The sequence below is a fragment of the Mandrillus leucophaeus genome, unplaced genomic scaffold, assembly GCF_000951045.1.
Source record: "Mandrillus leucophaeus isolate KB7577 unplaced genomic scaffold, Mleu.le_1.0 Scaffold821, whole genome shotgun sequence".
NCBI classification, from domain to species: domain Eukaryota; kingdom Metazoa; phylum Chordata; class Mammalia; order Primates; family Cercopithecidae; genus Mandrillus; species Mandrillus leucophaeus.
In genome coordinates this window covers 457,063-465,089 of record NW_012108931.1, presented here as the reverse complement: position 1 = coordinate 465,089, position 8,027 = coordinate 457,063, and the positions used below count along the sequence as shown (strand labels likewise).

The window sequence follows — 8,027 nt, the reverse complement described above, 5'->3', positions numbered from 1 at the left end:
CTAACAGTGAAAGGACCAAGGCTAGATGCCAAGTCTGACTCCTGCCTCATGCTTTTTCTTCCCAGCTGGTCTCATTTGGACGTTCTTCCTTAGTATGCCATGCTCATATTGTGAAAATGAACTTTGGCTTGGCCTATACTTTTAGAGCATTTTTTTTGGTTTGTTTGTTTACAAAGCAGTTTTTTTAAGGCTTGATGGGTAGGTAGAGCAGGTATGCAGGACTGGCTACATCATTTGTGAGATCTAGTAGAAAATGAAAATGCAAGGTTCCTTGTTCAAATATGATTAAGAATTTCAAGACCATAACAGCAGACATTAAACCAAGCATAGAGCTCTTCTAAGAGTGGGGTCATGTCTGATGGCACAGATTGCACATTCGTAAAACTGGCCCCATAGGTGTTACCACAGTATTTGAAAGTTACAGATGAAAAGTAAGGTTTGGTGACTTGGTAAGTGGTTCAGTTAAGAGTTGAGACTGGTCTGATGATGCCTGCTTTGACTTTCCGGCATAAATGATAGGTGTGTTCCTTTTCTCTAGGATTTTAAAAAATAAAATGAAGAAAATGATGTAGATTAATTGCAAAATGCATGCAGTGCAAGAAATTTTGAAATAAAAAGGAAGGAGGAATCATTCGGCAAAAGGAGTAAAGAACACACTTTGGAAAAATGAGATACAACTAACTGCTGTTAAAACTGAGACTTGGGCTCCTTGCCTGCTCACTCTTTCTGGACATTTCTGTTCTTTTTTCGTGAGACATTTGGCTGATAAACCCCATCCAGATGTTTGGACCCTCCCAATAGATACTTTCATAAGTCTAGTGTTGGGAACGGTCGAAAAAACAGATGGAAAAATATAGTTCCTGAGTCAAAATCTTTAATAAGACATGGAAACATAATGAAACTCTCAAATAGGCATGGAGTTGGAAACAGAATTGTAAGAAGTAACTCTCAATTGTACGTGTGTGTGACAAAGTAAGAATAATAAAAGTCTACCCTACATATCTCCAATTAATCTGTTTCTCCCCATGCTATCCCCACAATATTCTTACAACCCTATGACGAACTTCGTAAACTAGAGATAGGTTGTAATCAAGGAGCTACATTATCAGATATCTATTTCCATGAGGGGAGGTAATTTCTGATCAATTATGGTACTTTTGAAGTTTCTTTTTGCCTCTTTTCAGTTGTTTGGGGATATTTGTGAATGGCAAATAGTAATATGTAACTAACATTTCTTTCCTTAAAATGGTCTTTTTTTCTTATGAGTGGCTTCAGTTGAACTAGGTTGTCTTCTGAAGACATACAAAGGCATTTCTGACTTCGGCCCCTCTTGTACACCAGACCGTTGTAGCTCTTCCATCCCACAAGAGTGAAGACTCAGGAGTCAGAACTTAGAACTTGAGCCCAAGCCACCAGATACTTGAGTTAAGGGGTCTGGTGGGCCTTTAAAACAATCACATTCCCTTATTTGCTTTCATTTTCTTTGTCTGTAAAATGGGGATGTTATGGACTATGTCCTCTCCACCATCCCAAATTCCTGTGTTGAAGACCTTATCCCTAGTACCTCACAGTGTTGCTGTTTTTGGAGATAGGGGCTTTAAAAATACAATTAAGATTAAATGGGGTTGTTAGGGTGGGACCTACTCCAATATGACTGGTTTCCTTATATGAAGAGGAGATTAGGACACACATAGTCACAGAGGGAAGACCATGTGAAGGTTTTCCATGTGAGGAAAAAGGCGTAAATTTGTACAGCAAGCAGAAAAACCTCAGAAAAAAATATTAACCCTATTGACACCTTGATCTTGGACTTTCAGCCTTTACAACTGTGAGGAAATACGTTTCTGTTGTTTAAGCCACCCAATCTTTGGTACTTTGTTATTGCAGCCAGAGCTAAGACAGAGGGTGATCTAATAACACTCACTTCCAAGATCGTTTTGTGGAATAAATGAAATCAGCATGTTGATTAACTGTCAAGTGTAGTGTAGGTGTTACTTACTGCTATCAGCCACTAACTTTCGCTTTTCTTTGCTGTGCACATGGTTTACCTGTTTATTTTCTTCCTTTCCCTACTCTCCATTTCTGCCTTTAACATATAGCATGGCTCCTTAAGAAAAGAAAATTTAATTCAAAAGTGAAAGAGCCACACCACTGAGTGTTTCTCCCTCTGTGTTTGTTTGTTTATATTTTAAATCTAAACAAGAAGCCTCACGTGTCCTCTTCTTTGTTCAGAGGTCAAATCCCAAATACACACCCAGATGTAAATGTGTTCCCAGGGTCTAGTGTCTCACCTCTGAGTCGCATCTGTTTTTCCACACTCCCCATTCTCACCATTCATACTAAACAGAAACATGAGAAAGAGGACAGATGAATACTTTCAGGGGTAATCCCCCAGTAACCATTTTCTCTTTTGCTGAAGGACTGTTTTTCTTGTTATCTAGCTATAAATGCCCTCATTTTATCCAATTGACTGTGCCGATATTACCCTGAGAATAGTTAGTATTTGTAGAGCAGAGTCCCTCTAGAAGCTCAAAGTTCTATGTAAATATTGTCTCATTAGAAACTCATATATCCCCATAAATTAAGTTGGTGGATGCTGCGATTCCTCTGATGTGCAGATGGAGAAGCGGAGGGTGGGTGACTTTTGCAAATTCAGAAATGCTGGGAGGGAAATATGGAAAAGCAGCACCTTCTCAGATTTAGCGATAAAGCCTCAGGCCAGTTCCCTGGATTTTCACAGGTTGAAAGGCATTCAGTACAAAGCCATCTGAGTGTGTTTTGATGAGGACTTAGAACATTATAAACATCATTATCCTTGCTTTTCCCTGGAGACTAGGGCACAGAGTTTTAACTGATGAGGCTGAAAAGTACCTGAAAGTCTTGGAATTTAGATGTTCTGTTATTTTCCTGGTAGCTAGCTATTGATCACGATTTGTTTCTCCAGCTCACTTTTGATATTCTCATTTCTGAATCAATCTCATCAGTAATCCCTATAGCAGTACCCTACAACAACAAGGTCCCATCCTATAAGCGTAAGTCCCCCCACAATCTTTCAATATGCTTTTTTTTTTTTTTAGTCTAGTCAGCAAATTCCCAATTCAAGAGTGTACTCCCACATCTATCTTTCATTCTTTTAGTGCATTGGTCTTCCTTTGTCTTTATTTTCTCCTCTGAAAATCCTGCTTGGGTTAGTTACGTGGCTGCAAAAACTAATAAATAGGCTTATCAAATGACAGATAATTGCTAATAAGAATCGCCTAATAAAATATACATTGTTAATAACACAGAATGCCAGTACGGCTATGTCACAAAGCAATGAAAAACAGAGACCAAGTATAAAGGGGCTGTCAAGGTTAAGATTGCTTCTGCGTCAGCACCTAATTGGTTAATGGAAGCAGCAGTGGAGAGTGTGCAAAAGCATCCAAGGCTGAGGATAAGCCAGAGGGGAACTGAGACACTGCAGATGGATTTCCTGCTTATGGGTCAGGGCTGAATTGAAATTGTGACTGCAGGACGGACCAGTTTTTATTATAATATTCATCTCCCTCTAAAATCTGGTGAGCAGCTTCCCTGCTGACTCAATAATGCCTATTGCTGAACATCTGCAGTTATACAAAGGACGATTACTGTTGGCTGAAAGCTTTCTTATAGAGGATACTTCTTTAGAAAAGAAAGTAGCAGCCTTTACCTGCAGTGGGGTGGGGATACACTACAGATATTTAACTCAGCATTTTCATAGTACAGCATATTCAGGTGTAACTTGTTTAATTATTTCTTGAATGGCTTTGAGATTTGTATTTCTGAGGTCTTTGTTCTGTAGAACTTGCCAATACTTCTCTCTCTGTCTTTCTTATACATTAAGTCATTATTTTGTCCTACTATCAGACAGAAGATTGTAAAAGTGTCATTTCCTTTCAGAAAGTTCTTCTTTACAATCAAGATTATTAACTTCATATATTAATGCTTTTTAAAAAGAATAAAAGTTTTATTTTCTAACAAGTAATACTGCACTTTTTCAGAAGACATGTGCTATAAAGAAACTTGTTAGGGAAAGATTGCAAAGAATATACACATTTAAATTGAGCAAGTGCTGGCCTTTCACATAAGGAGAGACATCCCACCTGCAGCTAGCTTTTAAAAGACACAATGCAGAAACTACACCATTACAATTCCAAGAAAATTTTCATAGGAAAAATAAATATCCATAAATCTCAAAATGTATTTCATAGATTTCATGCTAAAAGCACAATTATAGGTATCTCTAGGGGCTAAAATATTTTAAAGGCCACAAATTCCTAGTTATTCTATTCTCTTGTGCTTATTTAATATTTTCAAAGATATTATCTCCTGTCAGGTAATGAGATCTCTCCCCTTAGTTAATCTTTTTTTTCTTTCCATGAAATAAATTGGTATTTGTGTGTGGTTGGCAGAAGTAGGGCAGTGACAGGATTGAGAAAAATCCAGATAAGAAACCTGGTGCAGCCGGTGTTACATGCCTCTTGGCAGATCAACCAAAATAGCCAAGCAGGTGAAGCCCTTTGATTGGCCTACCTGGGTGGCATGCCCACCACAAGTTCCAGAGGAACCAGTCCATCCAGTTAGGTTCTGATGGCAAACGTGTCAGGAGAGAGGGGTCAGAAAGTTGGGGCTTGGGGGTGTGAAGGATGTTCAGTGATCATTTGTGACTCTCATGGGTATTCTGGTCTTTCTCAAATGTCAGTGTTTCTATAACCTAACAGCTCATCCTTTTAGAGCCCTTACTGCATGCTAAGCATTGTTCTAAGTACTTCATGTATGTATTATCTCTTTAAATCTAATGATGAGAATGGGTTCTCATTTTTCACTCTCACTATATATACACACACACATAAACACATCTGCATATGTGTTATGCATATATGTTGTGTCTGTGTGTGTTAGCTTTTGATTTTTTTTAATCAAGGAGGTTTATATCCCATCTCCTTTGACAGCCCTTTTCTGTGAAACTGCACAGTGCTTGCTCTTGCAATGTAATGAGATGTTAAGGACTCACCAGGCCATGTCTGTTTACAGTCATGTTACATTTTGTGCTTGTCACATTGCTGCATTTTAAACTATTTGAAGGTGGAGATAATTTCTTACACATTTTGTTGTGCCACATGGTTCACACAGCCTGGCACAGAGCACATGCTCATCTCTTTGCTGAGGAGTTAGAACCTGACTTCAGCTTTGAACAGAGTGGGATTGTGGTTGGCAGAGTTCAATGGATTTATTTATCTCCAAGATCATATTTTATATTTTGCTCTGTCAAATCACGATATCTTCTCAAGGTGAAAATTCCAATAACCACTGAATATATAAATGTGGCTAGAAACTGGAAAATGAGATGATGTAGATAATTAGACATTTATTCAGGGAGAAGATGGCTACATCGATTTTCCCCTGAAAATTGGCTTTACTTCTTTTTATAATGAAAAACTAACATACTGCTTTTGTAAAAATATGACCTATTTCCTTTACTTGTAACTTTAAAAAGCAAATTCTACCAATTTCAGTGTAATCATTACTGACTCATAAATCACTTGAGAAAAACGGACTTTGAACATTTCCTGTTTTGCAAATGAGGAAACTGAAACCCAGGCATGTTAAGTGGTTGGGCCAAAGTCACACATCACATTACTAGCTGAGACACTTTGACTTAGAATACATATTTTAATCCAATAAATATTCAGGGTCTAGGAGATACCTTGCTCCTGGTAGGAACTCAATAAATTTTGATTGGGAGAGTAGATTATTCTGACTGGGTACTGACCAATCAGAACAGAAGTTGCCCTTAACAACTAGTGCGGCCATAGTGGTGCATACTGACAAAGTGTCGGCCCTGAAAGCCATGAACTAACCACTGTGCCTGCACCAAGTAGGCAGATGGTCAGAGCTGAGGGTTCATTTACTTCATCCCCTTCTTTTTCTAGATGTGTCCCAAGCCACACATTCAAATCAAGAAGTGGAAGTCAGCTTGTGGGTTCCTGGTGGATAGTGCTTTCCACCACATCAATTCTAAATGTGTGGATAGAAATGACATGAGGTTATAGTAGAAAGACAGTAACTTGGTTCTTGGTAACTAAATGTTTCTATAATGAGGCAGAGGTAAGGTAACCCTTAGGGAGAATCATTAGAAGTGTTTAGCTTTATTTAGGAGACAAGAGTAAAGCTGAAACTCAAATGAGAAAGTAAGAAGTCAAGAAACCATAGAGATCGTGAAAGTCTATGAGTAAAATGCATGCATCATTGAAAGTGATACATACGCTCTTCTGCCGTCGTCGTTGTCACCATCCTCGGCGCGACTCGCTTCATTCGGTTCTACCTGGGAGAGTCCACCGCCATCCGCCACCATTGTGAACTTCACGGTAGAACAGATCCACGCCATCATGGACAAGAAGGCCAATATCTGCAACATGTCTGTCATCGCCCACGTGGACCACGGCAAGTCCACACTGACAGACTCCCTGGTGTGCAAGGCAGGCATCATCGCCTTGGCCTGGGCCAGGGAGACACGCTTCACTGACACCCGGAAGGATGAGCAGGAGCGTTGCATCACCATCAAGTCAACTGCCATCTCTCTCTTCTACGAGCTCTCGGAGAATGACTTGAACTTCATCAAGCAGAGCAAGGACGGCGCCGGCTTTCTCATTAACCTCATCGACTCCCCGGGGCACGTCGAATTCTCCTCGGAGGTGACCGCTGCCCTCCGAGTCACTGATGGTGCATTGGTTGTGGTGGACTGCGTGTCAGGCGTGTGTGTGCAGACGGAGACAGTGCTGCGGCAGGCCATTGCGGAGCGCATCAAGCCTGAGCTGATGATGAACAAAGTGGACCGTGCCCTGCTGGAGCTGCAGCTGGAGCCGGAGGAGCTCTACCAGACCTTCCAGCGCATTGTGGAGAACGTGAACGTCATCATCTCCACCTACGGCGAGGGCGAGAGCGGCTCCATGGGCAACATCATGATTGATCCTGTCCTCGGTACCGTGGGCTTCGGGTCTGGCCTCCATGGGTGGGCCTTCACCCTGAAGCAGTTTGCGGAGATGTACGTGGCCAAGTTTGCTGCCAAAGGGGAGGGCCAGTTGGGGCCTGCCGAGTGGGCCAAGAAAGTGGAGGACATGATGAAGAAGCTGTGGGGTGACAGGTACTTTGACCCAGCCAATGGCAAGTTCAGCAAGTCAGCCACCAGCCCCGATGGGAAGAAGCTGCCACGCACCTTCTGCCAGTTGATCTTGGACCCCATCTTCAAGGTGTTTGATGCCATCATGAATTTCAAGAAAGAGGAGACAGCAAAACTGATAGAGAAACTGGACATCAAACTGGACAGTGAGGACAAGGACAAAGAAGGCAAACCCCTGCTGAAGGCTGTGATGCGCCGCTGACTGCCCGCCGGAGACGCCTTGTTGCAGATGATCACCATCCATCTGCCCTCTCCTGTGACGGCCCAGAAGTACCGCTGAGAGCTCCTGTATGAGGGGCCCCCGGACGACGAGGCTGCCATGGGCATTAAAAGCTGTGACCCCAAAGGCCCCCTTATGATGTATATTTCCAAAATGGTGCCAACCTCCGACAAAGGTCGGTTCTACGCCTTTGGACGAGTCTTCTCAGGGCTGGTCTCTACCGGCCTGAAGGTCAGGATTATGGAAGACCTTCAGGAAGGTCTACACCCCCAGGGAGAAGGAGTACCTCTACCTGAAGCCAATCCAGAGAACAATCTTGATGATGGGCCGCTATGTGGAGCCAATCCAGGACGTGGCTTGTGGGAACATTGTGGGCCTGGTGGGAGTGGACCAGTTCCTGGCGAAGATGGGCACCATCACCACCTTCAAGCACGCACACAACATGCGGGTGATGAAGTTCAGGGTCAGCCCTGTCATCAGAGTGGCCGTGGAGACCAAGAACCCGGCTGACCTACCCAAGCTGGTGGAGGGGCTGAAGCGGCTGGCCAAGTCCGACCCCATGGTGCAGTGCATCATTGAGGAGTCAGGAGAGCACATCATCGCGGGCGC

General features: G+C 42.4%; 1 pseudogene across 1 annotated transcript in view; it reads left to right on the top strand.

The window, feature by feature from the left end:
* Positions 1 to 3,302: 3,302 nt before the first annotated feature.
* The window catches only part of LOC105530439, a 19,765-nt pseudogene continuing 15,040 nt past the window's right edge, over positions 3,303 to 8,027 (top strand). The window contains exons 1-2 of the transcript XR_001004651.1: positions 3,303 to 3,352; positions 6,275 to 8,023. The product of XR_001004651.1 is annotated as an elongation factor 2 pseudogene (transcript). The remainder of the gene's footprint in view (positions 3,353 to 6,274; positions 8,024 to 8,027) is intronic.